We start from the raw sequence: 16650 nt of genomic DNA on the forward strand, positions 1-16650 counted from the left end.
TATTGGCCTTTCAACAGCCCTCTGACTCTACAACAGCTTTTAAATACTCGGGGGAAAACACTCATGGGAACACAAAAAACATTGTGGTTTTCCTTCCACGGGATTAAGCTCACATTTGACAAGATGTGGATGATACCAAAGAACATACCTAAAGCATCACAAAAACTTTCAAACTAATCCCCTTCTGCTATAATATACCTAGCCTTCTGAAGATAGAGAAATAATCCAGAACGTGTGCGACCGTCACTTTTCTGTCAATGCAGCAACCTAAGTAAGCATATGCTTCCTGCAAGGCTGTGTGATGAGATGGAATCATATGAAGAAGTCTGCATTTTCCTCCGATTTTGGTAGGCCATACAAACTTTTCCATTGTGTCTCATCAAACTGCTGATGAGGGAGGACTGTGGAGTGCAATCAAAGAGCAAACAGGCACTGGACATGCTGACAATAAAGGAAAGCAAAATAGTAGATTTATGGAAATAGTCTGGTTGTGGAATCAACTATTTCAAGTCAAATTCAGGTCTTGGGCAAACGGATCGAGTTTTTCTGGAGCAGCACCTAGAGGCAACAGTGTCCTGATTCACCATCAGTTTAGAGGAAGCTGTGCATTAACTTCAGAGGATTACGACCATACAGGAAAGCAGCCAAAGTCTCAGGGTGCTGGTGTCTGGTGTATCTCCCTCTTGCTTAGAATATTTGCATCACATACTCCCTTCCTCCAGATCAAGGCACTAGACTTGATCTTGGACAATACTATTAATTTTCAGGTTCTGGTTTAAACCATACATTACTGATGCTTTTCTTTAATTCCTACATTATATATACTTGAAAACCGGTCACAACTCCCCATAAGTAAGCACCTTCAATGATTATTTTTTCAAGGAAAATTTCTCTTGCATTGTTAATGCATTAACCTTCTAGTACTGATGGCCTCATACAGGAGCAGTCTTCTGTTTTAATGACTTCAAAAAAATCTCTTAAGATTCTTTACCCAAGACTTTTATGAGCAAGTAGCTGTCTGCTCTGGGAATATCATCTCCATTACTAACTGAAAAAAGTAACGCTTATGTATCCCACACCAACACTGAAACATAATCAAATAAGGAATACTGGTTAGATAATAGATATTGAGCACAGTAAGAGAGAGACACTGAATCTTCAGCAATTGTCAGAAGAACATAGCTTACTGAAAACAGATCCTGTTTCACAGGAACACAAAATTCTAGTTTATAATTTAGCGCTAAAGAGGAAACGTAGCCTAATGTACATTCCACTGATAAGACACCCTGTGTTCTTACAGCTTGACACTGAAAGAAACACATTTTGTATGCTCATCCAGTACCTTCAACCATACCAACATATGATCGACTGTCATTCATGTTACGTTAAGTCATGTTGCTTAAAGGTGACTCTATGTTAGCCTGAGCAAACTCCTGTAATTTGTTATTTTCTACTTATGCATCCCAACTTTTCAAGTGGGGGCAGCTTGTACCCCACCCATTAGGAGACTCCTCTGCAATATATTTGCCCAAATCAGTGCACTCAAACTCCTACAGAAATTATCCAACAGCATGAGATGCCTTGAGAAAAAAGTCTGTCTTGCTGTGAAAGAAGACATTACCCCACCAGAACTATCACCTTCATGGCTTTAATTTTTTTTTTTTATTTACTTTTTAATGGAAGCAAACCCCCCTGTCATCTCACCTTCTCCTCTTTTAATAAGGAATGACTGCCGTGACTACCCCCATCTAGAACCACCATTCACTGCCAGCACCTCTGCTCTCCTCGTGTGCTTAGAGAACAACTGATTAGCACTTTGCATAATTAACCTGATTAGCACTGTGCATAATCAAACTGATTAGCACTTTGCATAATTAAAAAGAAATAATAATAATAACAATAATAAGCAGTAGGTAATAGCAAAAGCTTCTAGTCCCAGTGCCTGTTCGTTAGCTCTAGGATTAGTTTAGTGCGGCATATTTTATTTCTTAAAACTATTTTTTTTAAATAGCTCCTGAGAAACACAAGTTAAGAAATCCTCATTTACTTTCAAGATCACTAGCGAAAACACTGGTTGCTTTGCTATTACAACTTCGGATTTCTTCTGCCTCTCTCTGCTGTAGCTTTATTTAACAGCACAATGCCTGACCAGGTGGACCACTGGTCTGATTCCCACGTCTGTTTACAGTACTTCTATTGGATTCATTATCACTGGATGCAGAAGCCTCACATGCTTTAATGCATATATGCTCACAAGATACTTCAAGGGAAGGAAAGCTGTATTATCATTATTATCAAGTCGGACAAGGTTGTAAGACGTGCATCATCAGAAGTACACAGGCAACGAATTCTCTCCTGCGCTAAATAATCACTCCAGACCACAGCAAGTCTGGAGAGGAACACGGAATTAACCAGATTCCTGCCCATAAGCTTGCACCACTCTTTCCTCATCTGAGCATCATTCTTGTCTGTACATATGTTTTGCATCCTGTTCAAAAGTGTGAGAGACAGAAGGTACTTCATTTGACTGCTAGCATGTTCCATCTCCAGTGTAAATCTTCCAATTAGGGTTTCAGGATTAACAACCACCTCCCAAAATCCGTAGAACCTGTGTAGCTACAACTAGCTAGATTGCAAACTGCGTGGGGGAAAAAAAAAAAAAAAAAAACCAAAAAAAACCCCATGTTGAATATCTGCATCACTAATGACTCAGTTCTCCTAGGACATTCAATGGCAGACAGCCTCGAAGAGTGGTGCCCTAAGTGAGCAGGTAATCCTCTAACATTTTCCGTTTACTAGTGTGGCCTCACCCCTCCTAGTCACCTATACACACTATACTCTGTGTTTCTCCTCACTTTATTAACCTGATTTCTCTCCATCATCCTTATATGATAGCTCAGATCATCCTGGCATTCCCCATAGAGCAATCTTCACCTTATGTCTTCTATTGTAACTTCAAGGGCACCTGCAATGTTCACTATCAACCATCCACCATCTCCTTACAATGACCCTGTCTACATTTCCCACTGGGTAGTAGACAAATTTTAAGGTTTCTCTGCTGACTGCTCAGCCAGTATGGTTCGGACACTGGACACCGAGGGAGCCAGTTTGTTCTGAGTGATCCATCCACCTGCCCCGGAGGAATTGCTGTCTCCATACTGCATATGGCCCCAATGCAACACATTGCATGGACTCATCCTAGAACACTGACAGAAATATTCCCACTGTGCTAGACTTTATCTCATAAACATTCTCTCATAAATTAAGCTAAAGAGAATTTGTGGGGGGAAGAGCAATACATTAATCTTCATCATTAACTGGACACATATTACCAACGCACAGAGGCCTCTCCATCATCTCAAGCAAAACAACCTGCACGAATAGCAAAGGGTGCAGAGCCAGTCCCTTATTTCACAAGTTGTTTAGTTTCAGAAGAAAAGTGTTTCTGTAGAGATTTTTCAAGTCCAAATGTTCCTGGGGAAGGTAGTTCCAGTAATTCTGGGAAGGAAGCCAATCCCTTGGCTTTATATGTAAATATTTAAACAACATTATTTTTATATACATATCTTTTATACACATATACATATATGTCTTTAGACTTCCAGACTTGCAAAACTGCAATGGAAAAAGTATGCCAGTCGACATACAGCTGTCGTCTCACCTATCCAAACCATGATAGCTGACCATCAGAAACAAAATACATCAATTACGTCAAAATAATTGAGCCGTGTCATCTATGCATACTAATCCACTGAAACAGAAGAGTTGAAAGAGCAGGACTACAAATTCTAAAGTAGAGAGATTAAAGTCTTAAATTTTATCTCCCTAGAAGTGGCAAGAACATAAGGTTTATCAATTTTAAATCTTTCAGAGCCTAGATGGATGCTGAGTGCTCCATCCACACATGTGGAAGCTCCCACTTTGGATGACACAAAGCTTCCCATTTGTAGCGTCTCAGTGCTTCGATACCTGACAGTAAAGCTGTAACTTCATCATGTTTAGAAAGGCCTCTGCTGCTTCATGCTTGAGTAAGTTCCATACCTCAAATGGGATTACTTGATAGAAAATGCAAGCAAAAGAACTGAAATATATCTGGCAATGAGATCTAGTGAATAAATAAAATAGGAAGGAAAAATACCAAAACAACGAAGCTTTAAAATTGTTGAGGAGGGGATTGATAAAATCGAGGAAGATGATTTAGTGAGCAGGAGGTATCCAGACAGAGTGCATGATGAATAAATCAATCCATGAAGAGAAAATTTACCACATGGATTCCACCTGTATATACTCAGTAGGCAAAAACACACCCAATACAAGGTATTTGTGTGTAAATTCAAGGCTATATGATTTTTAAAAAAGCAAATATTTATGAATACAATATCTACATGTCTGTTCAAGTACATATACAAAGCATAGCCACTGTAAGTTTTAAGAAAAGATCACAGAAGTGCTCATACACACACATGAAAAAAGTGCAGAAAAAAGAAGCAAGAGTAGGGTAAGTCTTTTAGAAAATATTTTAATGGCCTTATAAAAAGCCCTTACCCAAAGTTTGAGGGGGTTTTGCAATCTTTCATTTTTCTATTGCAAAATATACCTGCTTTCTTTTTTCTCCCCCCTAAACTAAATATTTCTTCCATCTAATGACTCCCTTTATTAGACAGCATCTAATTTGCATACATTTACATACAATTTAACTGCTAGCTTGTGAGAACAAAGAAATGGCTCTGTATTGTACTGAAGGACAATACTCAGAAAAGGAAGGTATAAAAACCAGCTAGCTCGGTGGCTGTGTATTCTCTTTGTTTCAGAAATACCAGGATTTTTAAATACACCACTTAAAGGTTGAAAAAGATTATTTCATCAAACAATGAAAAAAGATACTGTGCAGCTCCCTTTTAACACATTCTCTCTCTGGCCTGGTTAATGGGATTTAAGGGTCCAAGATTTCTTTGCTTTCTTCTGTTTCCTTTATTAGAACTGATGGATTTAATTCTGTCACATATTTTGCTTCATATTTTATTCCTATAACCATCTATGCTGAAGTTCAGCTCCAATGCTAATTCAATACTATCTCCCTTTCCTTGCAGTCAGCCTGGAATACAACTGAACGATCTTTGATGGGCATGAAGTACTCTGCCCTCAGCACCCAGTGCTAATGGATTTGAGAGAGAGCCTGCCAGAATTTTAACTTGTGGCAACAAGTCTAGAGATAATGAAAACTTACCATGTAGCTGACTGGGAATCAACAGGAAGAGAAGCAGGGCTGAGCTCCACTTGTGAGAACAGGGAGGGACTGTGGTCAGAGTAAACGCAGGATGTAAAGGATGCGTCGAGCCCTCTAGTTCCCTAAAAGAGCAGGAGAAAAAGATCTTTAAGATTTCCTGTGAAGAAAAACCCTTTAGAAACAGTTGGCAGGAACACCAACACAGGCCCTACCATATGCCTGATGCATCAGCAAAGGGTTTTTCTCCAAAGGCTTTACAGTTGGAGTACCAATTGCAGAGAATGGCTGCAAATCTAACCCATGTGGACTTGACATAAAAATCTTCCAGGAAAGAAAAAGCATGCTTTAAGGTTGCATGCTGCACATCCCCATGTCAGCCTAAATGTGCGAAACTCAGTGAAACAGAACAGTCTGGCATTCGTTATTGCCTGCATAGCAGAGCTGCTAGCTTCATTTCCAAACTCTCCCCTTTCTACCACCATACTCAATGACGTGTGCTCAGTGGGGTGATACCTATTTGTGAAAAAGTAAAGTACCAAAAGCCAATGGCATGGGGATAAGGGAAAGAAGTCACTCTGGCAGCATACTGTAAGAGTTTGCCTTACAGAAGCATAGTGAGTGAAACCTTTTATAGTCTAAGTAGACCTATTGCAACTTGCATCCCAAGGGAATGGAACTACACATAGTAAAAGTCATTAGGTCAAGTTAGCTCGCATACAAAGCAGGTGGAGTATTTAGGATCTGGCAGTCATCTGCCCCATTCAGTTTGCCCTGAGCAGCCACACATTACGTGGCACACTGGCTTCATATGATCAGCAGAAGGCCAAAGGTCAATTTGATGGGCATTCTCACCCCAGCACGTGTCACAGTGACACTAGGACAGAAGATAAAGGATCCAGATAACAAGCTGTACATAGAAGAAACTTGTGCTGATAGTGGCCTGACTGGCACTCAAAATACATTATAGTTTATTTTCAGACACAAATTTTAATTTAAAGCTGGCTGAAATGTTAATGAAGTTCTAGCTCTTTTCAAAGGGGAAAATTCCCCTACTGCTTGCAGATTTTTTTTTTCCCTTGCCTGATCACCTTCTAATGATACAGAGCTACCAAAACTCATAAAAGAAATTAATCAAGCCTTTATATCATTTTCCCTTCTCAAGGACGCAAAGGTTGAGGTGTGTGATCTTCAGAGTTTCTTACATAGATCAAAAGATGGGTTATAGTAAACAGTGAAGAAAGTAAACTCCAAACTCAAAGTTCTTTAAATATCAGGTCCTATGCTCACAGCCAGATCTTGCTGAAACAACTGTATTGTTTCTTCCAGAACCTTAAGACTGTGGCTGCACTGTGCTGATTTTAATTGGAGCTGTCACAATCCCACCCTTCCCTCACCTCTTTTATCTCCTGGCCATGCGTCCCCGGGAGCATCTTTGAGCCAGGACAGGATAACTGTCTGGTTCAGGTAGCTTTCAGCTGAATGAAATTTTTTTTTCTGTGTGTTTTCAGACAGCAACCTGCATTTGCAGCTCAACATCCAGTCTTCAAACTGAGAAGTTGGAGCTAAGGGGGCAACAGAACTGTACAAATGAAGGGAGAACAACAGATTGACTTCAACATCTATCACTTTAAGCTGCTACGGACCTACATCTTGAGATGTCTAGGGCTGCTTTGGTATATGACATGGTATATATGGTATACCACATAGCTGGAAGCCAAATCAATCATGGTTTTACAGGTAAAAAAGCCACTACATCACATGCTAAAACTAAAGTAAATTTAGCAGGCTATGCAGATCATACAGAAGAGATGCAGTCTGCTTCTGATGAAAAATAGCTCGAGATAACAGTGCACTGCTACATTCTGCACCAGGGGCAACTTCCAAGTGGCAGGTTGAATTAGCCTCAAGTGACATGCATTACAGTAATGCTTCCGTGAGGCACTAAGACAAGGTCCCACATTCAAAAGGAAAGAATTGAGTTTTCTTGCCAAAGGCAAATGATAAAGTGCATGATTAAGAGCCACTGTTACGAGAACATCCAGAAGCTCCTGAAAAATCTTTCAAGGACTTCAGAAAATACGTTTGGAAATAAAGAGCATAAGTTTTCTTTTACATCTCTACAGTTACAGGACTAAACATCTCTTTTGCTCATTTCCTGGAGCACAAACATTAATTCTCTCCTGACTGGAAACTAAGCTTTCTAGCTATCAGCATTTCTAAAGTCACTCTGCCCAAACAGTTGTGCAGGAGGCCATAAGATGTGTACCTGGATAGAAGACACAGCAGTTCAAGTCTCTTCATTTAGCTTGCTTGCTTCAGGGTTAACAAAACCAGGAACATTTTAAACCCTATGCGAGAGAGATTCTTTGGCAGTATGGAATGACCCAATACCATTATCTACATTTTCTTCAGGAGAAGGAGTCACTAAGGACAGCTTCAGGAGCCAGTTTGCATCTGCAGGTAATTCATCATCTTTGGAAATTAACAGTAACTGAGAAAACTAAAAGAATCTGTGGGGGCACCTGATCGTCATTGATTTCCATCAGCTCAACAGCCAATACACCCCTTTTCAGTGCTATAGTCAGAATTTTTAAGCCCAAGTTAGAACCAGGCCTCAAGGGCAGAATACCAGATCAGATGAAAGAATTGGTGGCTTTCCTCCTTCAATAATAATGAAATAATTTATTCATATGTAGCATTACATACCAGCATAAGCAATTCTGAAGCAATAGCATCCACTCAACTACTTGTTTTCATTCCAGTCTGCTCGTACTCTAAAGATGGCTACAGTTATTCTGTCAACCATGGGCACTGCACAGGTTGTTACACAAATCTATATGTGTTTAAGTCAGGTAACCCCTATTACACAGGCTTGGATGGTTTTCCCAGCAGGAGACTCCCATTTTCTTTCAACTGCCTTTAAGAAACAGCCATTATCAACACAACCCACTCTTGCCTATATTATAGCTGTAGCATCACTGAATACTTTTGTCTACAAAATAACTGTCTATGGGGAAACATGCACATTTATACATGTATATATGTTAGAGTGTAGGTACATATATATACACATACAAAATACTCTTGCAAATACCCGTTATGAATATCTAATTATGACACTATCATTGGCTTGTCATCACAATTGATGAGCAAATTAATTTTATCCTTCCCAGGTTACAACAGGTGCCTACATCACTTTTGATGGTCTTTAAAACAATGAAGACAATCTAAGAATTTTTAATTATGCCAATATTTGAATACTTCCTATTCAAGTGCTCTTGATTGGCTTAAAAGTGTGTTATAGCAACACTAACCAAAAATAATATCTTTACATTAACAATTCTTCTTGGAGCTAAAAGCAAGTTAGGCTAATCATTCATCAGACTTTCCCCTTTGTTTTCTTTTGTTGTTATACACTCCACTGAAGCCGAGATATGAAAATGTAAAAGTTGGTGTAAGCAGAAAAATAATTTAGAGGAAAGTAGCTCCTCTTGCACCTAATTAAATTTTGGCATTTATGGAGCTCCACTTTTTTGTACATAGCTGTCTCATTACATTTTGTGTTAGACATTATGAGTGGGATTATCCAAAGGAATAAAGGTGTAATCACAGAATCATAGAATAGTTTGGGTTGGAAGGGACCTTGAAGATCATCCAGTTCCAAACCCCCGTCATGGGCAGGGACACCTACGACTGGATCAGTCTGCCCAAGGCCCCATCCAACCTGGCCTTGAACACCTGTGCCAATGCTTTTACACTCTCATGGTGAAGAAATTCCTCCTTATGTCTTGTCTAAATCTGCCCCCCTCCAATTTATAGCCATTGCGCTTAGTCCTATCACTACAAGTCTTCGTAAAGAGTCCCTCCCCAGCTTTCCTGTAGCCCCTTCAGGTATTGGAAGGTCACTATAAGGTCTCCTTGGATCCTTCTCTTCTCCAGGCTGAACAACCCCAACTCTTTCAGCCTGTCCTCCTATGGGAGGTGCTCCAGCCCTCTGATCATCTTCGTAGCCCTCCTCTGGACCCATTCCAACAGTATCCAATATCCTTCTTACAGTGAGGATTCCAGAACTGGACACAATACTCCAGATCATGTCTCACAAGAGAAGCATAGAGGGGCAGAATCATTTCCCTTGACCTGCTGGCCACGCTTCTTTTGATGCAGTCCAGAATACGGTTGGCTTTCTGGGCTGTGAGCACACATTGCTGGTTCATGTCGAGGTTCTCATCAATCAGCAGGCCCAAGTCCTTTTCTGCAGCGCAGCTCTCAACCACATCGTCCCCTATCCTGTACTGAAATCAGGAATTGCCCCAACCCAGGTGTAGGACCTTGCACTTGGCCTTGTTGAACCTCATGAGGTTCACACAGGCCCATTTCTCCAGCTTGTCCAGGTCCCTGTGGATGACATCCCATCCTTCCACTGTGGCAACTGCACCACTCAGCTTGGTGTCATCCACAGACTTGCTGAGGTTACACTCAATCTCACTGTCTATATCATTGATGAAGATATTAAACAGCACTGGTCCCAGTATGGATCCCTGAGAGATCCGTCATGGATCTCCATCTGGACATCGAGCCATTGACCACTACTCTCTGAATACGACCATCCAACCAGTTTCTTATCCACCAAATAGTCCACTCATCAAATCCATATCTCTCCAATTTAGAGAGAAGGATGTTGTGGGAGTGAAGGATGTGATGTGTCAAAGGCTTTACAGAAGTCCAGATAGATCACATCCGTTGGTTTGTTTAATCCTCTTTTTACTCAAATCATGGTGAAGTAGTTCAAGTCAAATCCACCAGCAGCACACTTGGGACAGCTTCAAATGCTTTTGAAAATCCTACCCCTTCTAACCTGTCTACAAAGTGAAAAGGAACAAAATTCCACCACTTTGCGTCTGAGAAGCAACTTCTACAAGTTGCAGCTTGTGCAGTTCTGTCAAGTTGAAGGTGCCGAGAGTTTCCTTTTAAACGTAAACAATATTTCTGAAGCTAATAAATGCTTTCTAACACTCACTTTGGTTTGGTAAGTTACATTAAATACAATTTGCCTCACAGCATTTTAGAGCACAACAGCTAGATCAGGAGTAGGTCGTTTTACACACAAGAGTAAAATCTATCCAGTCATGTACACAGCCAAAATTATATATGCAGGCCCACACTCCCCGAGATAACAAAATTACCCAGCTTGCACTCCAAGCCAGTCAGAAACCGTGTAGTTGCAGACAGCAAAGTCGAGCCCAAGCCAATGAGTCCTGCTAAGCAGCTGCTATCTCAGTTGCTTATTAGTTCACCAATACACTAGCCACAACCAAATGCTTCAGATGGGCTTACAGTATGCACAGGACAAAATAGTCTCTGCTTTCAAAATACCACAGATATGCAATCATGAATGAATAATATCAAAAGGTGGAGGTAGGAAAGATATCTATTTTATACTTCCCCAAAACATTATTTTTTAACACTGAAGAGAAAGCCCTTACTCTTGAATACTGTATAATAACAGAATCATGCCGATTGTTGGCAGAATGCTAAGTTCCATTTTCAGCAGAAAAAAAAAATTGTCTAATAATTTTCCTGATTTAGATGACTTTTAGGTCAACCTTAGCTACATACAAATGAATGTTTTGTTCAAATTACAGGGTAATTTTAATTAGGACACCCTGTCAGACATCCTGTTGTTCTATTTAATGGACTCTCTCAATTATGAAAAGAAACACCTCTCCACTCGCCCGTGACTTAAAAGTTAAAATTAAAGTAAAAATAATGCTGAATAAACATACAAAGATAAAAAGTATTTATCTTGCATTAGATCCTTTTATTTCTGTTAATCTTTATTTGGCAATCTCTGTATCAAAAGGGCAGAATTCAGAATTCCACATCCATTAAACACCTGTTTAAAAAACACTTGAAGCACTGGAACCAAATCTGTCCCAATTAAGCAGAAACATTGGTGCTGCTGTCCCAAGTAAGGAACACCCATTGCCATTTGATCTTATTAGGTTAAACAGGTTTCTTGGGACATAGCTGAATTCCTGATTATGTGCATTACAAATGGATGGAAAACACCAACACAATAAAACTTAATTCAGTGTAGCTTTCTACCCAGTTGTTGAGCAGGGAATTTTCGAGAAGTGAGAACTGAAGCTTCGGAAGTGGCCAGGAGTTACGCATACCACACAAGACAAGTTATGCTTCTCTCCAGAAATTGCCTAGCTAACCTAACAGAAAGAACTGGGCTGGGATTTCTTCTTGAAAACGTTTTGAGATTAAGCACCAATCCCTTTCTTTCAGCATATCCTCCTCTGTACTCTGTATTAGTTTGATTCCCTCATACAGTTTTATTTGTTAGTTATAAGCATAATACAGTCTGTTTTATATTCACTTCAATGTTAAATTGGTCAGTGATTTCTTGATTTTGTATGCTTATGAGTTCAGTGATGGAATGAAAAGTCCAGAAAATAAAAGCTCTGTTCACGGACCAGATACAGTACCGCAGGTTTTCTAAATATTTATGTTAACTTATACAAAGGCCCTTCTAGAGAGACCAACTGCATGGCAAACAGAAGAATCTCATCTCTACCATTCATTTAACCTCTTGGCCTCTATCAAGGATGTTGACATGCAAGTGACAAGTCAAGTCGACTTTTTCCAAATAAACAACAATACATTTCAGGGTTGTGCCACTAGAAAGCCACTAGACAGAATCAGAGCAGAGTGGTAGTGATTAAAAATTATGTCTGATATGGCTCTAATACCCATGTTGAGTACCCTATAATCCCAATTCATTATCAATTTATTAGCTTCTTTTGTTGTCCTTTCCATCACCCTCCTGTGCTAGTCACTAATATATTTTAGTTTGGAAAGTGCTCTGCTCCATGTGCACAAAAACTAGTGTACTTCACATAAAACTGATCAGTTAACTGTATCCAAGTAAAAGACGTACACAGTCTCGAAACTGATACCTTAAAATCAAACGTATAAAAACTATGGTTCAGCACTATAAATACTACTTAATTCACAATTCATATACTCAGGGTGTTAGCAGACTGAAAAGAACATCTATATATTTTTCTCTTCACTTATGCTCCATAAACTTAAGAACATAAATCCTGTTGGTTTTCTTACTACCTCTTGTACTTAGTGTAGAATTCACAATTATTTAGCACTTTCATTTCTAAAGTAAACTTTAGTACAAGAAAAAAAAAAATCCAGGATTAAAAGATACCAGCTAGAATTTGCTGCTGACCTAAAACTATTTATTTTCAAGATAACCATAAGTGCAGCAGATGCTGTCTTGTTCTGGCTGGCTACAAATGACAGAGAGAAATCCTAAGATAGACATTTGCATACATACTCTTTACTTGTGTCTCCCATGTCTTCTCCCTCCTCCCGTCCTCCCCCCCCCCCCCCCCAGTATTTTTGCATACAAACAACACTTTCCAATTTGCTATTGCTCTTTATTTCGATACCCAGGGGTGACATATTCACTGTGGTCTCAACAACAGTGTTCCTTCCATATTCCTGTTGACCTCAAAAAGAATGCTGGGTACCCAAAACATCTAAAAAAGATAACTATTCCATATTCATTCTCCATCACTTAAGTCACAACAAGTGTTGTTGTGTGCAGCAAAAACATTTTGCAAAAATATCCCTAAAAATTGAGAGCCACAGTCCTTAACCATTTCTTAATTTACGCCTTAGCTTAAATTACGCCTCTCAGAACTGATGGCTGACATTCTATTCATTAGGTGATATCTGTAGCTGCAGCACTTCCAGACTACAAAGAGCTGCAAATGCTATCATTACAAATGTATGTTTTTATTGGTAGATGTTTTGAGAGACTAACTAGGAAGAAGTAGGAACACAGGAGCCTGGGCAGAAAGAAAACAAAAGAAGTCCACAAACAAACAAAACACTACAAATCACAACAGGACAAGAGAAAAATCAAGTGGTGACATCACCTTACTGGAGTAGTAAAAACAATTCTGGCTTGATTAGAATTCCAGGGTTTTTTTTTTTTCCTTTGTGTTTCCATTAGACAAGTATAAAAATCTTTAGCTGCATTACTTCCACAGACACCTTTTCATAAACTATTTTGTATTACTTATTTCTAGGTACAATTAATGCAACTTAAAGGTAAAAACAGTAGTCCTCTGTACTGTAAAAATAAACATCTGCTCTACGCTGCACTCCTTGAAAAAGCAGAAACAACTCATTCTATACATTTCAACTGGTATTTCATGTCTGCTGAATCCAAAGTGATTTTGGACCCTAGAGAAGTTGCCCTCAACAACACCCTTCAAATGTCTGAGCTCAACAAAATGCAGAGAGCTGCAGACTGATACGTTGGCTGGAAAAGCAACGGAATATTCCACAGGAGGTGAGACTTTGCTTACATCACATATATCCACAGTCAAATCACATAATCTTTTTATATGCAATATAAATAAGAGATATAGGTTAAAAGGAGAGTAAGCAATAATTTCAGAATTGCCTGGAACACTTTGTGAAACTGACTTTTAATTGCCTACAACAGCAGTTTTCAAAGCTTTTGCAGGAGCAAGTAAGTCACTGTACATCAGCTGAGGACAAAGACCTCTCAGCCCTAGGAGTATGTTGTAACACCCAAGAAATGAGAAGAAAGGGGAAAAAAAAAAAAAAAAAAAAAAAAAAGGCACTGGAACAGGCTAATACAGGAATAATACAGGAATATCTGCAATACAGAAGCCTACCCAAATATTTAAAGCCCAAGGGGGGGAAAAAATAAAAAAGAAGAGATCATAATTACTGTTTTGTCAGGAGAGACACTAAGACACTCCTCCTTACGATCAGGATCCCACAATGGAATGGCATCTTTCAAGAAAAAGTTGAAATCTGTGGTCCATGAAACCAAACTTAAAGTAGCAAAGTAAATGAGCAAGAAGTTAGGTGTGGGGCAAACACCATAGATGAAACCAACTGGAATTAAAATTGAGATACAGCCTTTGTCTCTCGGGCAAGAAGGGACACAAACTTTATGCACAAGGTAAGGGAAAGTCAGTGGAAGAATATATTAAAAAAAATGACTTTTCAATATGCTATCTTGTAATATCTATCACATTAAAACCCACACCACTGTTTGTTGTTACTGTATTTGGCCAAGAGCACCACTGTGCTTAATTTGAACTTTGATTACAATAAATCACATGATGCAGGGAGGCAACAAAGTGATTCTCAGTCCTTTCTGAAAACTTACACTGTAGTAGCAATATAGTAATCAATATCTACCAGTATGTACACTGTACAAGAAGAAAGGATCAAAAATAGTGAAGGGAACATCCCAGGACTGCTTGGACATTTGTTAGGCATCAACAGCTACTCTGCTGTGTCAGCAGTGAGACAGAGCAGTAGATAAGCTTGGTGTATGTATCAGATATGGCAAACCATGGGCTGCTCGATTTTCTAAGGAAGGCACAGACGCTCTTCGTACCTGAGCACAATTGAGTCTTACTGCTTATGAGGAAGAGAGTTGGTATTGGCAGTGTGCTGGCTTAAAGGGGAGGGAGGCAGCTGGAGGAGAAGCACAAACCTGTTTCTGCTCACTATCAACAACATTATTGCAGGCACCAGTAATGAGGTGGCTGTGCTAGAAGGGGAAAAGGATATAGGATCTGGAGTGCTTTATCAGTTCCAAGACCAATGCTGCGTTTGGCACTATTTTCACTCTAGTGAGTTACAAACAAAAAAAAAAAAAAAAAAAAGAAACACCAACCAAGCAGGTGCTAGCAATCTGAGAGACCACTTGCCAGCTACAGCTGCTTCAAACTGATTCAATTACATCTGCCTCAATAGTCCCAGGACACTGAATCCACTGAAGGGAACCACAGGTCGATTGGAGATCCAGTACGTTGGGATTTTAACACTCCATTTAACTCAGATGGAAGTCCCCCAAATGAAACTGGCGGAGGATATTCAGATAGGGACGGAGGCATGCGATCACGCTCAGCCTAGGATAATATGGAAGCTGGGAGATAGCATATGCATGACACCAGGATACGCAGGAACAGCCCTTAGGAAATAACACCTTAAAAATTTTCTGAAGCAGCCTTACAGCACTGCCTTGTTTCCAAAAACACTGGGTGCAGTACATTTGCTTGAACATGCTCTTGGGATTGGGACTTCACTCCAAACCTTGTTTGTACAAAAAGGGGCCAAGCAGCTGGGAAATTCTGGAGTGTAGTGTGTCCTCATTAGCTCCCATCTGCCATCAGAACTCAGCTCATGGCAAGTTTGGCTAAGTCCTGGTGTTCTCAGGTCCAAATCTGGGTCAGTTTTAATTACACTATACAGAATTCAGTGTGCAGTTTTTAAATCCTTATTATACAGCGCAGAAGAACGGGCAGCTCTCCAACTAATCAATTTTTTAAAAGTACATATATAAAAATTTTAAACCAGGCTAGACAGACAGTGGGTGGAAGAGGGGGGAAAAAAAAAGTATAAGCGAGTACAGGGGTTAGTTAAGAGAACTGTTAGCAAAAGTGGGTCACCAGCAAGTTCTGCTTTAAAACTTCAAAGGAAAGGGAAAAAGAAAAAATAAAACTCTTCTTTTTATAAGACAGTGAGACTGATGTGCAGGATGTATACAATTCATACTGCTTTTAGCATCAGCATGGGTTACACACAACAATACTGCAGCCCGACTGCCGTGAAGGGAGAGAAAGATTGTCTTGTGGCTACAGGACCATAGCAGGCACTGGCTGACCTATTCGCACATCTTTTAACAGTATTGTTGCCTGGCTTGGGAAAGTCCTCTTCCCTACAGACAAAAATGAAGATTGTAGCCTTTACCCCACAGGTAAAGAAAAGATATGATGGCTAGGAGTACAGTTCAATGGGATTCTTGATGGTGACAGTGAACTGCAGGATGTTACTCTAAATCCTTCCCAATTAATGTTTTTTTGGACTACTGTAACTGCTATTTATTTTCCCTTTTTCTGTGCCCTCAAAATAGCCATTAGCCAGGTCAGGACATGAAAAGAGTTTTGCTTGCCAGGTTGCTGGCAAACAAAATGACAGGAGGCACAGAGAACTGCATGTTTTTCACTGAACAGACACTTGGGATAGGATAGCACGCCAAATCTTATCTGTGTAAATTGGGCTAAAATCTACTCTCAAAGTCAACAACCAGAATCTGTCCTGCTTAGAATGTTTGTCTGATGCAAGGGAGCAAGTGAAAGTCTTCAGTGACAGCTGCCGACATAAAGGTAGCTCAGAAATGGAGGATGATCAAGGAGAAGTGTAAATAGTGATGAAATGATAGATGCTTGTTAGAAAAGCATAATATTCTACCATCCCCTACACAAAAGCTACACCTTCAAAGATTTCCAAGTTTGCTTTAACCATTTCCATGAAAAATTCCCATGAAATAAAGACTTCCCTTC

The 16650-nt window shown here is 39.7% G+C and overlaps 1 protein-coding gene across 21 annotated transcripts in view; it reads right to left on the reverse strand.

Annotated features, from left to right (window-relative positions):
- The window catches only part of ZBTB20 (zinc finger and BTB domain containing 20), a 492045-nt gene that overhangs the window by 359698 nt on the left and 115697 nt on the right, over positions 1–16650 (reverse strand). For 19 of the 21 annotated variants that reach the window (XR_008453586.1, XM_054088544.1, XM_054088531.1 and 16 more), the window contains one exon: positions 5228–5349. The exons of 1 other annotated variant lie outside the window; for it this stretch is intronic. The gene's annotated coding sequence lies outside the window, so the exon portion shown is untranslated. Of the gene's footprint in view, positions 1–5227; positions 5350–6621; positions 6724–16650 lie in introns of those variants that run through there. One more of the 21 variants, XM_054088602.1, reaches the window with a different exon arrangement.

Source organism: Cuculus canorus, chromosome 1 (assembly GCF_017976375.1).
Source record: "Cuculus canorus isolate bCucCan1 chromosome 1, bCucCan1.pri, whole genome shotgun sequence".
Taxonomy (NCBI): Eukaryota; Metazoa; Chordata; class Aves; order Cuculiformes; family Cuculidae; genus Cuculus; species Cuculus canorus.